At 46.6% G+C, this 18,968-nt stretch overlaps 1 protein-coding gene across 1 annotated transcript in view; it reads left to right on the forward strand.

The window, feature by feature from the left end:
* The first annotated feature begins 225 nt into the window (after positions 1-225).
* The window catches only part of IL4R (interleukin 4 receptor), a 59,030-nt gene continuing 40,287 nt past the window's right edge, over positions 226-18,968 (forward strand). The window contains exon 1 of the mRNA XM_073555179.1: positions 226-390. The gene's annotated coding sequence lies outside the window, so the exon portion shown is untranslated. The remainder of the gene's footprint in view (positions 391-18,968) is intronic.

Consider the following 18,968-nt stretch of genomic DNA (forward strand, 5'->3'; position numbering starts at 1 on the left):
TTTCAGAACTTTCTTCAACCCTTCAGTATGTATTTTTGGGATATGTGTAACTTTTCTGTGCACTTAAACTTGAAGCCACTGGAGAGTTTCGAGCACTAAAGTTTCATGCAGCTTTCCAAACTGAAGGAGAAAATAGTTTTAATTTGCATTCAGTCCCTGCCCACAAAGCCCTTGTCATAGCTTGGAAACTATGCTCTTTCAAAGTACAGGCGTAGAACAAGAAGTGAATTCAGTAGGCTGGACTATCCTGCCTTTGAGCTGAAGAGGAAATACGTGTGATGTGACGATAAGGACAGGCAGAAGAGACCTTTCTGGGCCATGTAACTATGAGAAGGAAAAATATACGCTCACCTCAATCTCTTCAGACAGGTGACTCATGGAAAACATAAGGTAAGTTTCCTGAAACCTATAGCCATTTATCTATAGGGAGCCTGGAGCTGTCTAGGACTGGGAAGGAACACTTTCATCGAATGCTGGCCATATGCTAAAGATTAGGATGGGCCTGACTGTAGTCCGTCAATCCTACGTTGGATTGTTCGTACAACTTGACCATCGGCTACACTGGTAGATCAGGGACATTAAGTTTATTAAAAAATAAATAAAACAAGAAAGTGGACAAATAATAATCTTTATTTTTATATAGCGCTAACATATTCCGCAGCGCTTCACAGTTTGCACACATTATGATTAACTGATCAAAAAATCTTGCCATACATGTTTAGTTTCAGCCAAAAAAGTAGCAGATAACAATTGTTGGCCAAAGTAGTTATGGTTCATTTTGCCGACTTTCATTTTTTGTATATGACCAGCTTTAGGCATTTGATCTCGAGACGTCCAATTTAGGTGAAGATATCTTTATATAAATCTATCATGGTAGAACTTTGCAATTATACATTCCTCCTTGTAGGTGCTAAGATTTTTGGTCTTCTTGGCAAAGTTTAGTATCATATAAACGTGTGGCCACTTATAAAAGGGATTTACCTACCTAACGTCAACGAGGCTTTACTCAAGAAGATTTAGGATCGTCTTACAGAAGTCAATAAGAATCATCAAGCATGATGGTGGCTATCTTTTTCTAGGCTTATAAACCTTGAAATATGGTTTATATGTCCTACTGTTGGCATTTTAGAGAGTGTTATTGATCAGGACATTAAACTGTGGAGAAAGCCACCACTGAAACAGGAGTGAGATGTAATCGATAGAAGAAGGTCTACCTACGTAGCTTCAGCAAAGCTTTGTTGTAGAAGACTTTAGGATCGACTTTTTGGGGTGGCTAGCAATTATTATGGGTCAAGGTGGCTCTTTTCTAATTTCATAAATTTGATAAATATAGTTGAGCTGCCCAATTGTTAGCATTCTTTTCTTTAATGATGGATACCTGTAGCTCAAGACTGATCCAGACAGTAAACCCTAGCGAGAGCCACCACAAAATCCAGGGTGAAACATAACCATATAATCTGCCTTGTCAATGTTTAGCTACGTTACAATTATATATCATATTTCACTCGACTTGTTGTACTTTTACAAGTACAAAGTTGATTTTGCCTCCTGTATGATGCATGGCTGTATCACATTTTTCCATATGTGGTGGCATCTAAGGGTACGTTCGCATGTAGAAATTTTAAGTCTTCACCGCAGGTTTATTTTTCCTCGGCGTTTGGAACAAGTCTCACACACATTGCTGCCGACAACTATCTGGGTGTTTCCTTGTCTATTGATTGTAATACATTACAGATTCCCTGCTTGCAAATATGGCATGGAAAATCCACAGCATGTCCTAAAGGTAAATTTATCGCATTATATTAACCTGAGAAATATATCAATAGTTAACCCTAATCTTACCAGTCATGACTGTCTTATGAGGATAACCCAAGTCCTTATGCCTTACCAGACCCCACATTTCCTCCATACTACACTGTATACTGTATATACCTTATATCTGTATATCTTTGGGGTTGGCTCACACGTGTTCCTCCAGTACTTAACTTGCTGCATATTTTGCTTCCTTTTCTGGTTTACAAAGCAGTGAAATGTAGAAGTGACAGTGACGAAAATCTGATAAGAATCTGTAGATTTCCAACAAGAATAAAAGGAACAAATGAAATCATGATGATTTTTATCACAGTCCTGTGACGCTGCGTTCTGACATGTCACACAGAGAAGGGGTAGTTTCATCACCGTGTAGCCGCTTATCACACCTTTATCTGCGGCATCAGACTTCCCTGCCACCTCTGTACCAACCACTGTTGTTGCAATGTTATATACTGTAACACTGACGGTATATATATTTATACATAATTATACTGTATAGGTAAGATTCTGTGCCATTATTTCAGTGTTGCACCCATCAGAATGATCTTTTCTCATGTGCAGGACCTTGGGTATCCATGGTTACGACCACTAACAACTAGCTGTCACTATATCAGTGGTCGTAACCATGGGTACCTAAGGTCCTGCACATGAGGAAAGAGACATAACATATCAGAAGAACTATGCTAATTGGAGATCTTTGCTAATGCTATTATTATTATTACACCAACTACATATTGGGATAGGATCTTGGAGATGGGAATACCCCTTTAAGTGTCCTGTTAGCAACTAAAGATATAAATCAGTCTGGACACAATAGATGTCTTGTATCTGTGGTCAGGTGTCAGAGTCAGTTGTAAGGATTCTGTATCAGATGTAATATATTAAAGGCAAACTGTCATGTCCCCAAACGCTATCAACGTGGAGATATAGGGATAATCTGCGGGTTAATAGTGTTACAATGCTGCTCGGCCTTAAGGCCCCGTCACACATAGCGATCTTGCTAGCGAGATCGCTGCTGAGTCACAAGTTTTGTGACATAACAGCGATCTCACCAGCGAGATCGCTATGTGTGACAGCGATCAGCGACCGGCCCCCCTGCCGAGTATCGCTGATCGCTGTAGGAAAGCCCTGGACCTTTTTTTGGTCGCTGATCAGCACGCATCGCTGCGTGTGACAGGCGGGAGACCAGCGATCAGCTGGTAACTAAGGTAAACGCAGGGTTTCTAAGCACGGCGCTGTGCTTAGAAACCCTCTGTGTACCTTAGTTACCAGCGCGCTGACGCAGGGAGCTGGTAACTAAGGTTCACATCAGGTTTCTAAGTGACGCATGTCCCTTAGATACCCGATGTGTACCTTAGTTACCAGCTCCCTGCATCAGCGCGCTGGTAACTAAAGTACACAGCGACGCCGTGCGCTGGGCGTCGCTGGTCCTGATCGCTGGTGAAGCTGTCTGTTTGACAGCTCACCAGCGATCATGTAGCGACTCACCAGCGATCCTGACACGTTGATATCGTTGTCGGGATCACTGGTGAGTCGTTATGTGTGACGGGGCCTTTATTCAAAGCATGGCTATCAGGAGAAAATTAACTGTATTTCTCCCTGGAGCCTCCGGCGTTCAGTCATAGAGGCGCGCATGGATCGGCTACAGTCACCGGTCAATACACAGAGAATGGTGGCTATAAGTACATCCTGACATTTTGATTGGCAACTAAAGTGCCAGGGTGTACTTCTAGCCACCGTTCTCATTGTGCTGACCAGTGACTGTAGCCGATCCATGCGTGCCTTTATGATTGAAAGCCGGCTCTCGGGAGGCGTAAAGTTCATTTTCTCCCAGTAGCTGCATTTTTAGTGTGTCAGCAGTACAGCATTGTAATGCTATTAACCTGCAGATTAACCCCATATCTGCAGGCAGGTTAACTGTCTTTGGGAACATGACAGGTTCCCTTTAATACAGACAAAAATGGAAAATTAGAGGCTCGGATGTAGCAGAGGCCAGTTGCTGTCCTTGACAGAACCAAAATATTGTAAAATCATAGTGTGCACAGATGTTGTAGTGCCAAGTTTGTCAACTGTTTACTATGTGTAAAGCTAGGATAAGATAGTGGTGATAGCGCAGTCCTATGTGAAACCGCATATGTCAAGCATGTAATGTATAGAGATGTAACAGAGCTAAATTGGCACAACACAATGAACATATCATGTTTCCTCAGAAGTTTTGCATAGGACTGCAAATGAATTAACGCAACAATGCAACCTCAATGCTGTCAGGGAAGCAAGCCACCAGCAGAGGCTTCGGCTGAGCATTAGAGTGTATGGAGGAGTCGGGATAGAAAGCTGTCTAATGTGTATGACCAGGTTTATGTCATCAGAGACAGAATCTTAAAGGAACCGCGCAGGCCTGAACGTAAGAAGCCAACATACTGAGTGTTAGGACAGCCCACGCAGAGCCATGCCCCCAAACCACACGCTGAAGGAGTACCTCCTTGCTTAAAAATACTCCTAAAAAATGCAAGGTGGAGAATTTTCATCCTGCTGGAAAATACGTAGTGCAACCTGTGATGACTTGTAATTTAGTTCTTGAATTAAAATAATTTGTTTTCCTAAATACTTTTTTTCAACCCTAAAAAGTTATAAAATATAATATGGTGTTTCTTTCATCTGTTGGATGCATAGATTTGGAGAAACAAAAAAGGGCCTGTGCATTACTTAAAGGCCCTCTCATTAATATTGGAGATATTCAGCTAATAGATAACAATTTACCAATCTGGATCATTCTGGACCCACCTTTAACCTTAAGGATTATGTCCATCGGACATTGGTCATTACGCAAGGACAAATAGGGAGCATGAACATAAGTCAGATGAGGAGCACCTCAATATGAAGACTCTATGTTGCTGGTTTATTAAAAATTCACAGGCAGTCTGAGGACATGTTCTAATAACTGGACATCCCTTTCTTGCAGTAGGAAAACCTACTGTAAATGTGCTGTTATCGAGAGGGGGTTCCTAGAGTGTGCTTTAAGCAATCTGTGAACCCATGTAAGGCTTTCATAGATAGAATAATTAGAGGTCTGAGTCTGGTATCAGAGGAAATGTCAGAGTTGGGGTCCATCATCAGGGGTAGGTATGAAAGTCAAGTGTCATTGTCAAGGGCTAGTATCCACATTCAAAAGCAGAGTCAGGGTCTGGATCAAAGACATGTATCAAAATTATGGTCCATATCAAGGCTAGCCAGGTGTCAAGAGTCCTTGCCATGGTCAGTTATTAAGGTTGGGAACCAGAGTCAGGGTCTGATTCAAATACAAGTATCAGAGTTAGGGTTCAACATCAAGGCTAGCAAGGTATCAAAGTCAAGTGTCATTGTCAGAGTCAGGTATCAGCAATCAGGAAAGGTTACCAATCTCAGGGTCAAACATCAAAGTCAAGTATCATGGCCCTGTATTGGCAAAGAGTATCAGAGTCTGGTCTTGTGGTTGTTATATATTACTCTGATATTTGATGATACCCCAATATGTAGAATAAAATATCAATTGCACACTCCTTTTTAATGAAAACAAGATTTCCCTTATTAAAGTTCAAAACATAAGAGCAACCTTTGAATGTCAACACGTTTCGGCCAGATAGGCCTTTTTCACGACAGTTGCACTCAGTAGGTATTCTCTTCTATATAGGGATTTCTCTTCCCCGGGGGTGCAATTTGTTAATTCTGGAAGTTATTGTTCAAGTTGTTCAAGAGATATCCTCGAGGAGGTTGATGAATGTGGAAAGCCTGTATGTCACAGGTCAATACTCCTGAGTAGCTGGAAGCTCTATTATCTGTATTTCACATGTCCCGGACCGGGGGGGGGGGAGGTGGGAGGTGTTGCTTTAATGTGCCCAATATGGACAATGGATGTTAAGGATACTATACTATGCGCTATTAAAAATATGTCATTGTCACATTGTCAGGGTTATGTAAAAAGGTTGGGTACCAGAGTCCGGGTCTGATTTCAAAGGCAAAATCAATGTCAGGGTTCATTGTTAGGAGCATGTATCAAAGTCAAATCTCATTGTAAGGGTCACGTATCCAGGTTGGGCACCAAAGTCAGAGTCTGATTTCAGAAGCAAGCATCAGAGTCAGGGTTCATTATCAAGGTCAGTGTTTATGGTTGGGTACCAGAGTCAGTGTCTGGTTTCAGAGACAAAGATTAGAGTCCGGATTCAGGGTCAAGTTAGCTAGGCTGGGCACCAAAGTCAGGGTCTGGTATCAGAGGCAAATATTGGAGTTAGGTATTAAATTCAAGTGTCATTGTCAGGATCAGGTGTAAAGTTGGAGACCAGAAACAACATCTCTGAGACAAGTATCAGAGGCAGAGTCCATTATCAGGGAAAGGTATCAAAGTCAAATATCACTGTCAGAGTCAGATATCAAGTTTGGCTACCAGAGTCAATTGTCAAGGTATGGCAACAAGGTTAGGTATCAGTCTTAGGGTTCAGATATCAAAGTGAAGTATCAGGGTCTAGTATTGGAGATGAGTATCAGAGTCTGGCAATACAGGTCTTGTGGTTCTGATGTATGACTCTGATATTTGAGGACTCCCCATCACGGACACTGGACACGTGTGATATTATTCTAAGCTTGTTTCTAGTATGATACAATTAGGTTAATATGGATTAGACTACGTTTTATAGTAAGTGTCACCCAAAGAAACCCAACTCATCGTACACATAAGATCGGGATGAAACACCAGGAACATGTCGGTGACACATCACTGAAAAAAAAAACGATACTTAACAATACATGGTGAAAATACCATCTGGTAAATCCCTTCTTTAAATATGGAGCTGATGATGATCTGCTGTTTCCAGGGGAAGCTACAGGAAACCACACATTAGACAAGCAGAAAACCCCTCAGTATGATTTCAATATTCCCTGAAATGTGGGCGTTCCATCCAGATTTTACTAAAAATGCATCTTATTTGGAGCCTGAAATATGTATTCACTATCGCCCCTAGGTCATTTACGCTGGAACATTTTTTATATTACCAAGAAGTTTCACAAACTAGACCATTGAAGGAGTATGCATACAAAAATACAGTTTTTGGGGGTGTTTCAATGTTGAGAGGTACATTACTTTAGTTTTTTCCCCAAAAAATGGCAGTGTAGAACTTATAAAGTGGCAGATATGTGCCAGAAGTGTAATTTTGAGACATGAGTGGGGTCAGTTAGTAGTTACACCCCTGATGTGTAATGTTTTTGCCATAATAGTGAAGGTCTGACTTTGATAAACCTAAGGTGACAACCCTAATTCCAAATAAGTTGGGACGCCGTGTAAAATGTAAGGAAAATAAGAATGCAATCAAGTGGAAATCTCTTATAGCCATATTTTTTCACAGCAGAACGTAGAACACAGATCTGAAGTTGAATGTTAGACAAATTTCTATTTGAAAAAAGTTAAGTCATTTAGAAATTCGGGACAGCAACACATCTGAAAAAGTTGGGTCAAGGTTAACAAAAGGCTGGAAAATTGAGAGGTACTAATGAAAAACACCCGGATGGTCCATTTTCAACAAATTCATACTACTTTGTTTAAAACGAGCATGTTAGAGAGGCAGAGTCTCCCAGAAGCAAAGATGGTTAGAGATTCACTAAGCTGTGAACACCTGCACCTAAATATTGTAGAGCAATTTCAGAAAAATGATTTAAATGTAAAATCGAAAAGCTTTGGGAATCTAACCATCTACCAGATGTAATATAATTAAGATATTCTGAGATTCCAGTCTCAAGAGAAGAGGACCATCCAGTGTTATGAGTCACCGTAGGAGGCAAAAACAGAAATGCTAGCTAAGTCCAGAAAGCTAGAGAAGTTGGCAGCTATCGGATTGCAGACCCCTGAACCTATCAACAACAACTAGCAGTAGCTGTGGGGGGTTCCTACGATGCCCTAGACCCCTCGATCACAGCTGGAGAACTGCCTAGCCTAAAGACAGAAAGGGAAATCTAAACTGCCCCAGAGCAGACCCCAAAGCAATAGGCAGCCCCCAACATATAATGACGGTGAAGCAAGAAGAAAAAACACTAACACAGATAGAAAGATAGACTGAGCAAATGATGGGGCCCAAGCTAACTAGACAGGACAGGATAGGAAAGCTGCTGTCTGCAATCCGCGAAAAACCCTATGAAAATAAGAGCCAACAGACTGACAGGGAAAAAGGCCCTGAAGACGCTAGGCTTCAAAAAGACTATGTCAGTACTCAGGTATTTTCTGAAGACAGAGCAACCGACAAAAAAGGAATTCAGCTCACCCTAGCAGGGAATGGCAGAATCCAGAAAAGCAAGGCAAACTAAAACCAAAACACAAATGCAAAAAGGCAAAGCAGAAAACTTAACTTTTGAGGAGCAGGAATCAGACTGGTCTCCTAGAATTCCACAGACAAATCACCAGCGAGGAGGAAGGGCGTCGGCTGCCTTATATCCAGTCAGAGATCCCCGTCGCCCAGTCATCCTCTCCCAGCTCAGGTGCCTGGTAATCAGCCTCACTACCTTCCTTCACCAGAAGAGGGAGTTCATCAGACCTCAATGGTGAAGGGGAAAATGAACTTATAATAATCCAGCTTGTTATCAGAGCACAGTTCAATAGAGATTTCCAAATCATTGCACTCTTGATTTCTTTACATGTTACACTGCGTTCAGACTTTTTTGGAATTGGTTGTTGTATAATAAGGGGGCAGAAAATAGAACATTTCTATAATACCTTTATTATTGCATTTGATCTCCCTGTGCTTTCTGCAGCATAGCCAGAGATACTGTAGACTGACATGAATGATGAACTGCATTGTGCCAAGGGTCGAATGCCCCGATCATACATCTGTAACATTCCCCCAACTATCATGTCACATTTTATTTAATTGGTGTTCTCTGGGTCTCCTCAAGAATCAAAAACCTTGGTGTTACTGTATCCCTGCCTCCTAAATTGGCTATGTCCCTGCCAGCAGTTTGTTTCTGTTAGGCATCCGGTTCCTGCAGCTGCACATCAGGAATCCAGAGCCACACATTCAGCGGTCTCCTATTCCTTTCCGACCGCTCAGGGACCTGCACAGCAATCTCGGCGATCCAGGTACCCTGCTCAGACCAGCTCTCTGGGTCTGGATGTTGCTGCTACCTCTGGGCCAGCAATGGTAGCGCAGCCTACTTTGCAGGAAACTACTCCAGAAGCTAAGTCCTCTCGCCGCGCTACTGGACATGCCCACGAGACGATCTCCCAGTGGAGATCGGGGGTCACGTGCTCAGGTCCTTGTCCTGATCTGATTGGCCCATCTCAGAGGTCTGGAAGGTCCCGGAAGCACATGGCTATAAAAGGCCCGCATGGCCGCTCGGCCATGCGCTAGTATAGACTATACTTGCTATGTGTGAATGGTGACGGATGTATGATTCTGGTGACTGACTCATTATAAAACCCCTTCCCTCTGATATTACGCATGTGGATAGGGAATTAGTGTTATAGTCAGCACCAGTCAGTGGCAAGCCATACGCCACAGTGCATACCGCACCGCTACACTAGCGTCCGATAGTGTGATGCCTCACGGCACTGTCGTACAGCGGCAGTAGTTACCGCCGCGCTGCAGTTAGCAGCACTTAGCGGCGTCTGCGGTAGCGACGCCGCACGCTCAGTAGGTCAAGACGGACACCGACCTATGCCTTGGGCCGTGTCCTGTGACCATATACCGTGTGTGCACGCCAGCTGAGACTTGTGAAGATAACAGGCTCGGCGTTTATGCTTTAGCACCTCTGTGAGTTTAACAGAGTCCGCACTGCGCACCTTGGGTGACGTTTAACCCGAGCGCAGTATACCGCCATATAGCGAGTCTGCCATTACTCAGCAGCGGTTGTTACACCTACTGCATGGTGGACCCCGGGCGGCGAACGGACTTCCTATTATTTATATTTAGTGCGTTCCGCCGTCTCTAACATTATACTAGCACCAGGGTCTGGCTAGTAATAGCGGACCTGCAGCAGCTGCAGCGGTACATTCGGCAGCTGGAGAGCAGGTTGGAGGCTATCGAGAGCTCCACCTCAGCTGCGAATGCTACGCTAGCCGCTGCTCAGGCAGTCGCAGAGGCTGTCTCACGCGTGCCCACACTCACGCCTATGCCGACAATATCTCGCCTCCCGCTCCCCGACAAGTTTTCGGGTGACAGCACCACCTGTAGGGGATTCATAAGTCAGTGCTCTATCCAGCTTGAGTTACTGGTTGCACGGATCCCTACAGAGCGGGCTAAGGTGGGATTTATTGTTTCTCTTTTATCTGGCAGGGCACTAGAGTGGGCTACGCCATTGTGGGAGCGTGGTGATCCCGTGGTTCAGGGGGCTGCTCAGTTCCTCGCGGCTCTCAAGCAGGTATTTTTGGGACCACGGATCACACACGACACCTCTCTCCAATTATTGGCCCTTAGGGGTCTCTCTCGGTCAGCCATTATGCCGTCCGATTTCGGACATTGGCTTCCGAACTAGAGTGGCCCGATAAAGCACTCATCCCTGTGTTTTGGAGAGGGTTAGCAGAGCATGTCAAAGATGCTCTAGCAACCAGAGAGGTTCCCACAAGTCTGGAGGAAGTGATTGCCATCTCCACCTGCATTGATCTCCGGTTTATGGAGTGCGGGCTGGAACGTGCGCAATCCAGACGAAGGGTTAACTTGGCTCCCACCTTCACTGAGCCGCTAAGATCTCCCGCTCAGGAGCTTACATCCTCCGAACCTATGGAGGTGTCTCGCGATGGCCCCAAGCCACGTCCAGTGCAAAGCTCTGCACGTTGTTACCAGTGCCGGCAGTTTGGTCACTCGGCTAGCACGTGTCCTCTGCGGTCGGAAAAACGATCACGTCCAGTGGTCGTAGGTGGTGGTCAGACATATATGAGACCCTTTTCTCCCAAACCGGTATTCAAAGGGACATTAGATAGCGGGGCCTCCACCTGGGAGGTAGGGGTTACCGTGGATTCCGGGGCTGAGGGGAACTTTATGTCCTCGACCTTCGCCCAGAAACACGCTATTCCACTGGTGTTACTGCCTCAACCTCTGACCATCAGGGTGGTTAATGGTGCACCTTTACCATCTCAGGTGACCCACCAGACAGCCCCACTCGGGCTCTCAATCTCACCCTCTCATCGTGAGATTCTGTCCTTGTTCATTTTGCCAGATGGCATCGACCAGGTGCTTCTCGGAGTTCCCTGGCTCCATTGTCACTCCCCTCATATTGATTGGGCTTCGGGGAATGTACTGGGTTGGAGCAAGGACTGTGAGGGAAGGTGCCTGAGGGGCAGTGTTCAAGTAGCTTCCACTGAAGTGCCCGCGGATCTCTCCACGCTTCCTAAACCTTACCACCATGCGGACGTCTTCTCTAAAAAAATCTGCGGAGATGCTCCTGCTGCACCGTCCTTACGATTGCCCGATAGAGCTTCTGCCAGGCAAGGAACCTCCTAGAGGCTGTGTGTATCCGCTGTCACTCCCTGAGACAGAGGCTATGCCTCAATATATCCGGGAGAACCTGGCTAGAGGTTTATCAGAAAGTCGGTGTCGCCGGCTGGTGCAGGGTTCTTCTTCGTGCAGAAGAAGAGCGGAGAGTTACGTCCCTGCATTGACTACAGAGGTCTCAACACCATAACAGTTAAAAACAAATACCCTCTCCCGTTGATTTCTGAGCTATTTGACAGGTTGCGAGGGGCCCGGATCTTTACGAAATTAGATCTATGGGGGGCGTACAACCTGATCCGCATTCGTGAAAGAGACGAGTGAAAGACAGCCTTTAATACCAGGGATGGCCACTACGAATATCTGGTCATGTCCTTCGGCCTTTGTAATGCTCCTGCTGTCTTCCAGGATTTCATCAACGACGTCTTCCGCGATATGCTCTCCACCTCGGTGGTGGTCTATCTGGATGACATCCTCATCGTCTCGCCAGATTTGACCTCCCACCGGAGAGACATCTGCAGGGTCTTCGACCGACTGCGGGCGAACTTTCTTTTCGCCAAGCTGGAGAAGAGCCAGTTTGAGCAGGAGTCCTTGCCGTTCCTGGGCTACATCATCTTGGTCCAGGGGTTGGCTATGGATCTGGCCAAACTGTAAGCGGTAATGGACTGGCAGGAACCACACTCACTCAAAGTGGTGCAGCGCTTCCTAGGGTTTGTCAACTATTACCGCCAGTTCATACCTCACTTCTCCACACTGGTAGCTCCTTTGGTTGCTCTCACAAAGAAAGGAGCTAATCCTAACGCTTGGTCTGAACAGGTCTCCAAGGCCTTCTCGTCTCTAAAATCCCATTTTGCTGGCGCTCCCATCTTACACCGTCCCGATGTGGATAAACCGTTTATCCTGGAGGTGGATGCCTCTTCCGTCGATGCAGGAGCAGTCCTTTTCCAGAAGGATGCTCAAGGTCGGAAGCATCCCTGCTTCTTCTTCTCTAAGACCTTCTCACCGGCGGAGAAGAATTACTCCATCGGGGACAAGGAGCTGCTAGCAATGAAGTTGACTCCAAAGAAAGGAAGAAAGGTCCAGCTCCAGAAATTTAAAATCCAGGATTTTTATTGTATCATGTTTAAAATACATTCATGGCTGCTTGTGATCAAGTAACGGCAACAAAGTTCACATGGGGATATTTTTCAGCAATGAAGTTGGCCTTTTCCGAGTGGAGACATCTCCTGGAGGGAGCCCGGTTTCCCTTTCAGGTGTATACGGACGATAAAAATCTGGTCTATTTACAAATGGCCCAGCGCTTGAACTCTCGTCAAGCTAGGTGGTCGCTCTTCTCCCGCTTCTGCTTCACCTTGCACTATCTCTCTGGAGAGAAGAACGTCCATGCGGATGCTCTCTCGCGCTCGGTGGTCTCAGCGGAGGAAGGGGAGGCTGAACCACAGCTAATTCTCCCTTCGGAGAGCTTTACGACCGTGGCTCCAGTTGCTCTCGAGTCAGTGCCACCGGACAAGACCTTTGTGCCTCCTCAGCTACGGCCGGAGGTTCTCGTCTGGGCACACGCGTCCAGGGTGGGTGGTCACTTTGGCAATAAGCGGACCACAGAACTTCTGGCAAGGTCTTATTGGTGGCCACACATGGCTCAAGACACTAAGGAATACATACAAGCATGCGTCTCGTGTGCACAGAACAGGTCCTCTAGACAGAGGCCGGCTGGGTTATTGTACCCTCTGCCGGTGGCGGATAGACCTTGGGAGATGGTTGGCATTAATTTTATGGTTGGCCTGCCTAAGCCTGGTGGCAGTACGGTCATCTGGGTGGTCACCGACCATTTTTCTAAAATGGTGCATCTGGTGCCACTCGCACGGTTGCCTTCCGCTCGTGGTCTTGCCACACTGTTCATAAAACATGTATTCCGTCTGCATGGCATGCAGGACAAAATTGTTAGTGATCGAGGTCCCCAGTTCGCGTCCCGGTTTTGGAGGGATCTCTGCAGCCTACTCAGCATTGAGCTAAACCTGTCCTCCGCTTACCACCCCGAGACGAATGGCTTGGTTGAGAGAGCCAACCAAACCTTGGTCACATACCTGCGGCATTTCGTCTCTGCCAGGCGGGATGACTGAGCATCCTTGCTACCATGGGCTGAATTTGCCCTGAATAATGCAGTGGCTGATTCCACGGGGCAGACGCCATTCCTTCTAAATTACGGCCAACATCCGCGCGTCCCTGTCCCGATGCCAGTGTCCTCCACTAGAGTTGAGCGAAACGGGTCGAAAAATTTCAAAAGTCGCCGACTTTTGGCAAAGTCGGGTTTCATGAAACGAAACCCGACCCTAGGATGAGGTCGGCCACGAGGTCGGCGACTTACACGCCAAAGTCGCGTTTCAAAAGTTTGTTTTGCGCTCTTTTTCAGCCAATCAGGATCCACGGACACTGTGGGCAACGTGATGACATAGGCAGGGGTCACCACCATCTTTCAGAAGGGCATGCAAGTGATTGGCTTGCTTTGGTGGGCGTCACAGGGGGTATAAAAGGGCGTGCACGCCGACCGCCATCTTACTTCTGCCGATCTCAGTATAGGGAGAGGTTGCTGCTGATTCTGTAGGGAGAGCGTTAGGCAGGGAAGAAGACAAAAAAACTGCTTCTGCTGCTAGCGATTTGGCCTGCACAACACACCAGTCACTGTGTGTGCAGTGCAAGGGGAGGCTATGTAGTGGTGTATCAGTGGTGTTGGTTGTTGGGCTGCCTTCTAAGGCTTCCTGACATTCCTGCATTGCTGTTTACCCACTGCTCCGCAAACTGCTTTTTTAAAAGCAATCCCAATTTTTTTTTTTTGTCCTGCTGAGAAGAAAAAAAAACTGCTTCTGCTGCTAGCGATTTGGCCTGCACAACACACCAGTCACTGTGTGTGCAGTGCAAGGGGAGGCTATATTGTGGTGTATCAGTGGTGTTGGTTGTTGGGCTGCCTTTTAAGGCTTCCTGACAGGCTGGCATTGCTGTTTACCCACTGCTCCGCAAACTGCTTTTTTAAAAGCAATCCAATCTCCCTTATCCTCTAGTCACTTTTGTCACAGCTGCGCCATCGAGCCTGTGACATAGCGCTCAGATATCAGTGGGCCTCACACAATCCAAAAGTGTCCAGTGTCCACAAGTGTCTGCAGAAATTCAAAATCTCCCTTATCCTCTCGTCACTTTTGTCACAGCTGTGCCATCGAGCCTGTGACATAGCGCTCAGATATCAGTGGCCCTCACACAATCCAAAAGTGTCCAGTGTCCACAAGTGTCTGCAGAAATTCAAAATCTCCCTTATCCTCTCGTCACTTTTGTCACAGCTGTGCCATCGAGCCTGTCACATAGCGCTCAGATATTCATTGGGCCTCACACAATCCAAAAGTGTCCAGTGTCCACAAGTGTGTGCAGAAATTCAAAATCTCCTTTATCCTCTAGTCACTTTGGTCACAGCTGTGCCATCGAGCCTGTCACATAGCGCTCAGATATTCATTGGGCCTCACACAATCCAAAAGTGTCCAGTGTCCACAAGTGTGTGCAGAAATTCAAAATCTCCTTTATCCTCTAGTCACTTTGGTCACAGCTGTGCCATCGAGCCTGTCACATAGCGCTCAGATATTCATTGGGCCTCACACAATCCAAAAGTGTCCAGTGTCCACAAGTGTGTGCAGAAATTCAAAATCTCCTTTATCCTCTAGTCACTTTGGTCACAGCTGTGCCATCGAGCCTGTGACATAGCGCTCAGATATTCATTGGGCCTCACACAATCCAAAAGTGTCCAGTGTCCACAAGTGTGTGCAGAAATTCAAAATCTCCTTTATCCTCTAGTCACTTTGGTCACAGCTGTGCCATCGAGCCTGTCACATAGCGCTCAGATATTCATTGGGCCTCACACAATCCAAAAGTGTCCAGTGTCCACAAGTGTCTGCAGAAATTCAAAATCTCCCTTATCCTCTCGTCACTTTTGTCACAGCTGTGCCATCGAGCCTGTGACATAGCGCTCAGATATTCATTGGGCCTCACACAATCCAAAAGTGTCCAGTGTCCACAAGTGTGTGCAGAAATTCAAAATCTCCTTTATCCTCTAGTCACTTTGGTCACAGCTGTGCCATCGAGCCTGTCACATAGCGCTCAGATATCAGTGGCCCTCACACAATCCAAAAGTGTCCAGTGTCCACAAGTGTCTGCAGAAATTCAAAATCTCCCTTATCCTCTCGTCACTTTTGTCACAGCTGTGCCATCGAGCCTGTGACATAGCGCTCAGATATTCATTGGGCCTCACACAATCCAAAAGTGTCCAGTGTCCACAAGTGTGTGCAGAAATTCAAAATCTCCTTTATCCTCTAGTCACTTTGGTCACAGCTGTGCCATCGAGCCTGTCACATAGCGCTCAGATATTCATTGGGCCTCACACAATCCAAAAGTGTCCAGTGTCCACAAGTGTGTGCAGAAATTCAAAATCTCCTTTATCCTCTAGTCACTTTGGTCACAGCTGTGCCATCGAGCCTGTCACATAGCGCTCAGATATTCATTGGGCCTCACACAATCCAAAAGTGTCCAGTGTCCACAAGTGTGTGCAGAAATTCAAAATCTCCTTTATCCTCTAGTCACTTTGGTCACAGCTGTGCCATCGAGCCTGTCACATAGCGCTCAGATATTCATTGGGCCTCACACAATCCAAAAGTGTCCTGTGTCCACAAGTGTGTGCAGAAATTCAAAATCTCCTTTATCCTCTAGTCACTTTGGTCACAGCTGTGCCATCGAGCCTGTGACATAGCGCTCAGATATTCATTGGGCCTCACACAATCCAAAAGTGTCCAGTGTCCACAAGTGTGTGCAGAAATTCAAAATCTCCTTTATCCTCTAGTCACTTTGGTCACAGCTGTGCCATCGAGCCTGTCACATAGCGCTCAGATATTCATTGGGCCTCACACAATCCAAAAGTGTCCAGTGTCCACAAGTGTCTGCAGAAATTCAAAATCTCCCTTATCCTCTCGTCACTTTTGTCACAGCTGTGCCATCGAGCCTGTGACATAGCGCTCAGATATTCATTGGGCCTCACACAATCCAAAAGTGTCCAGTGTCCACAAGTGTGTGCAGAAATTCAAAATCTCCTTTATCCTCTAGTCACTTTGGTCACAGCTGTGCCATCGAGCCTGTCACATAGCGCTCAGATATCAGTGGCCCTCACACAATCCAAAAGTGTCCAGTGTCCACAAGTGTGTGCAGAAATTCAAAATCTCCCTTATCCTCTCGACACTTTTGTCACAGCTGTGCCATCGAGCCTGTGACATAGCGCTCAGATATCAGTGGGCCTCACACAATCCAAAAGTGTCCAGTGTCCACAAGTGTCTGCAGAAATTCAAAATCTCCCTTATCCTCTCGTCACTTTTGTCACAGCTGTGCCATCGAGCCTGTGACATAGCGCTCAGATATCAGTGGGCCTCACACAATCCAAAAGTGTCCAGTGTCCACAAGTGTCTGCAGAAATTCAAAATCTCCCCTGTCCTATAGACACCTTGTACCTTGTTTTACATTACTATATAGTTTGTTGGATTTTGTCTACATTTCTACCAAAAATGAGGAAGGCTGGTGGAAGAGGCCGTGGAATTGGGCGGGGGTTGGCAGCTGGTAATGATGGTGTTGGTGGTGGATCTGATGGTAGTGGCAAGAGCAAAATAGGACCGAATGCAGGAGGTGTTGAGCCTGCGTCATCGTCTGGCTACATAAGGCCTCGAACGCTTAGTTTTCTAGGAGTTGGCAAACCGCTTTTAAAGCCAGAGCATCAGGAAAAAGTTTTGTCTTACATTGCTGACTCAGCCTCCAGCTCTATCGCCTCCTCTTCTTCAGTTGTAAAAAGTAAAAGCACTGAGTCGTCATTGGAGGCTCATGTTCATGAACCACACCTTTCCTTGTGTCCTTCACCCCAACCAAGATTGAAGGATGACGCAGGCCATACTACTGATTACTCCATGGAGCTGTTTTCACATACCATGCCTGGATTATCAAGTCAAATGGTGAATTACCCAGGCCAAGATGAATCTGACATGGAGTGCACTGATGCACAGCCGCTGATGGATGATTCTGCTGGTACATTCACTCCGAGCACTACATTGTCCTCGCAGTGTACAGAGCCAGATTCTGACCCTGATGAGACTCAGGTGCCCCTTCCCGCACACTATACCACCATACACGGTGACACAGAGGAAGGTGCACATGACATAGAAGAGGAGGTGATGGATGACCCAGTTGTTGACCCAGATTGGCATCCATTGGGGGAAGAGGGTGCTGCTTCCAATAGCTCAGATGAGGAGCATCCACAGCAGACATCGACATCGCAACAGCTGTTATCTAGCAGGCCCGGAGCACTCCAAAGACAGGTTCCAAACATCAAAAGAGGTGCTGGACAGCTTGTCCAGAGGGTCAAAAGATCACAGCGTGCTAGGCCGCAAAATGTCTGCCAAAGTAGGAAGAGTGCAGTGTGGCACTTTTTTGACCAAAATCCTCATGATCAGGCCAAGGTTATCTGTAAGAAGTGCGCAAAGACCTTTAGCCGAGGGAAAAATCTGAAAAATTTGAATACCAGTTGCATGCTTAGACATTTAACCAGCATGCACTTGCAAGCGTGGACACAACACCAAACCTCAAGTGCCACATGTGCAACTGATCACAGCGAAGGTAGTCAGCAACGCTACATTGTTTCCCCCACTGTAAGCCCACCGGTTAGCACAGCAGCAAATGTTGAGGTGTCGTTGCAAGGCCACAGCAGTCAGGGAATCCCACTGTTATATCAACGAAAGACTGATTCTAGGCCATCAGAAAGAACACCAACTCCATCACCATCATCAACCCTCTCTCAGTCCGCCCTGTCCACCGCTACTTCCACCATATGCAGCTCTCAAGTCCAGCTCACCCTCCCAGACACTATGAGTAGGTCAAGAAAGTACTCAGTCTCTCATCCGCGTACACTGGGTTTGAACGCCCACATTGCCAAACTAATCTCGTTTGAGATGATGCCCTTTCGGTTGGTGGAAAGCGCAGCTTTCCGCGAACTCATGGCCTATGCAGTACCACGTTATGACCTACCCAGTCGCCACTTCTTCTCTCGCAAAGCCATCCCAGCCCTCCACCATCATGTGAAAGACCGCATTGTCCATGCACTCAAGCAGTCAGTGAGCGGAAAGGTGCACCTCACAACTGATGCATGGTCCAGTCGGCATGGCCAGGGCCGTTACGTGTCCATCACTGCGCACTGGGTTAATGTGGTGGATGCAGGGTCCACAGGGGACAGCGGTGGTGGGACAGTGCTGCCTAGCCCACGGTATAGGAAACAGTTGGCTGTAGGCGTTCGACCCTCCTCCTCCTCCTCCTCCAGAAGCGAAAGCTCGTCCACAGAGCGCAGTCGTACAAGCACTCCATCTGCAGCTGCCACTGTTGCACACGATACGTCCCCCTATCGAGCAGCTAGTGGAAAGCGTCAGCAGGCTGTGTTGCAGATGATGTGTTTGGGCAACAGACACACCGCCGAGGTGCTGGCCGAGTACTTGAAGCGACAAACTGAGTCATGGCTGGGCAGTGTACATCTTGAGGCAGGCAAGGTAGTTAGTGATAACGGACGTAATTTTGTGGCAGCCATAGCCCTTTCAAAACTCAGCCATATACCTTGCTTGGCTCACACCTTGAACCTGGTGGTGCAGTGCTTCCTCA

The sequence above is a fragment of the Dendrobates tinctorius genome, unplaced genomic scaffold, assembly GCF_039654945.1.
Source record: "Dendrobates tinctorius isolate UK_male_01 unplaced genomic scaffold, ASM3965494v1 ptg000222l, whole genome shotgun sequence".
Taxonomy (NCBI): Eukaryota; Metazoa; Chordata; class Amphibia; order Anura; family Dendrobatidae; genus Dendrobates; species Dendrobates tinctorius.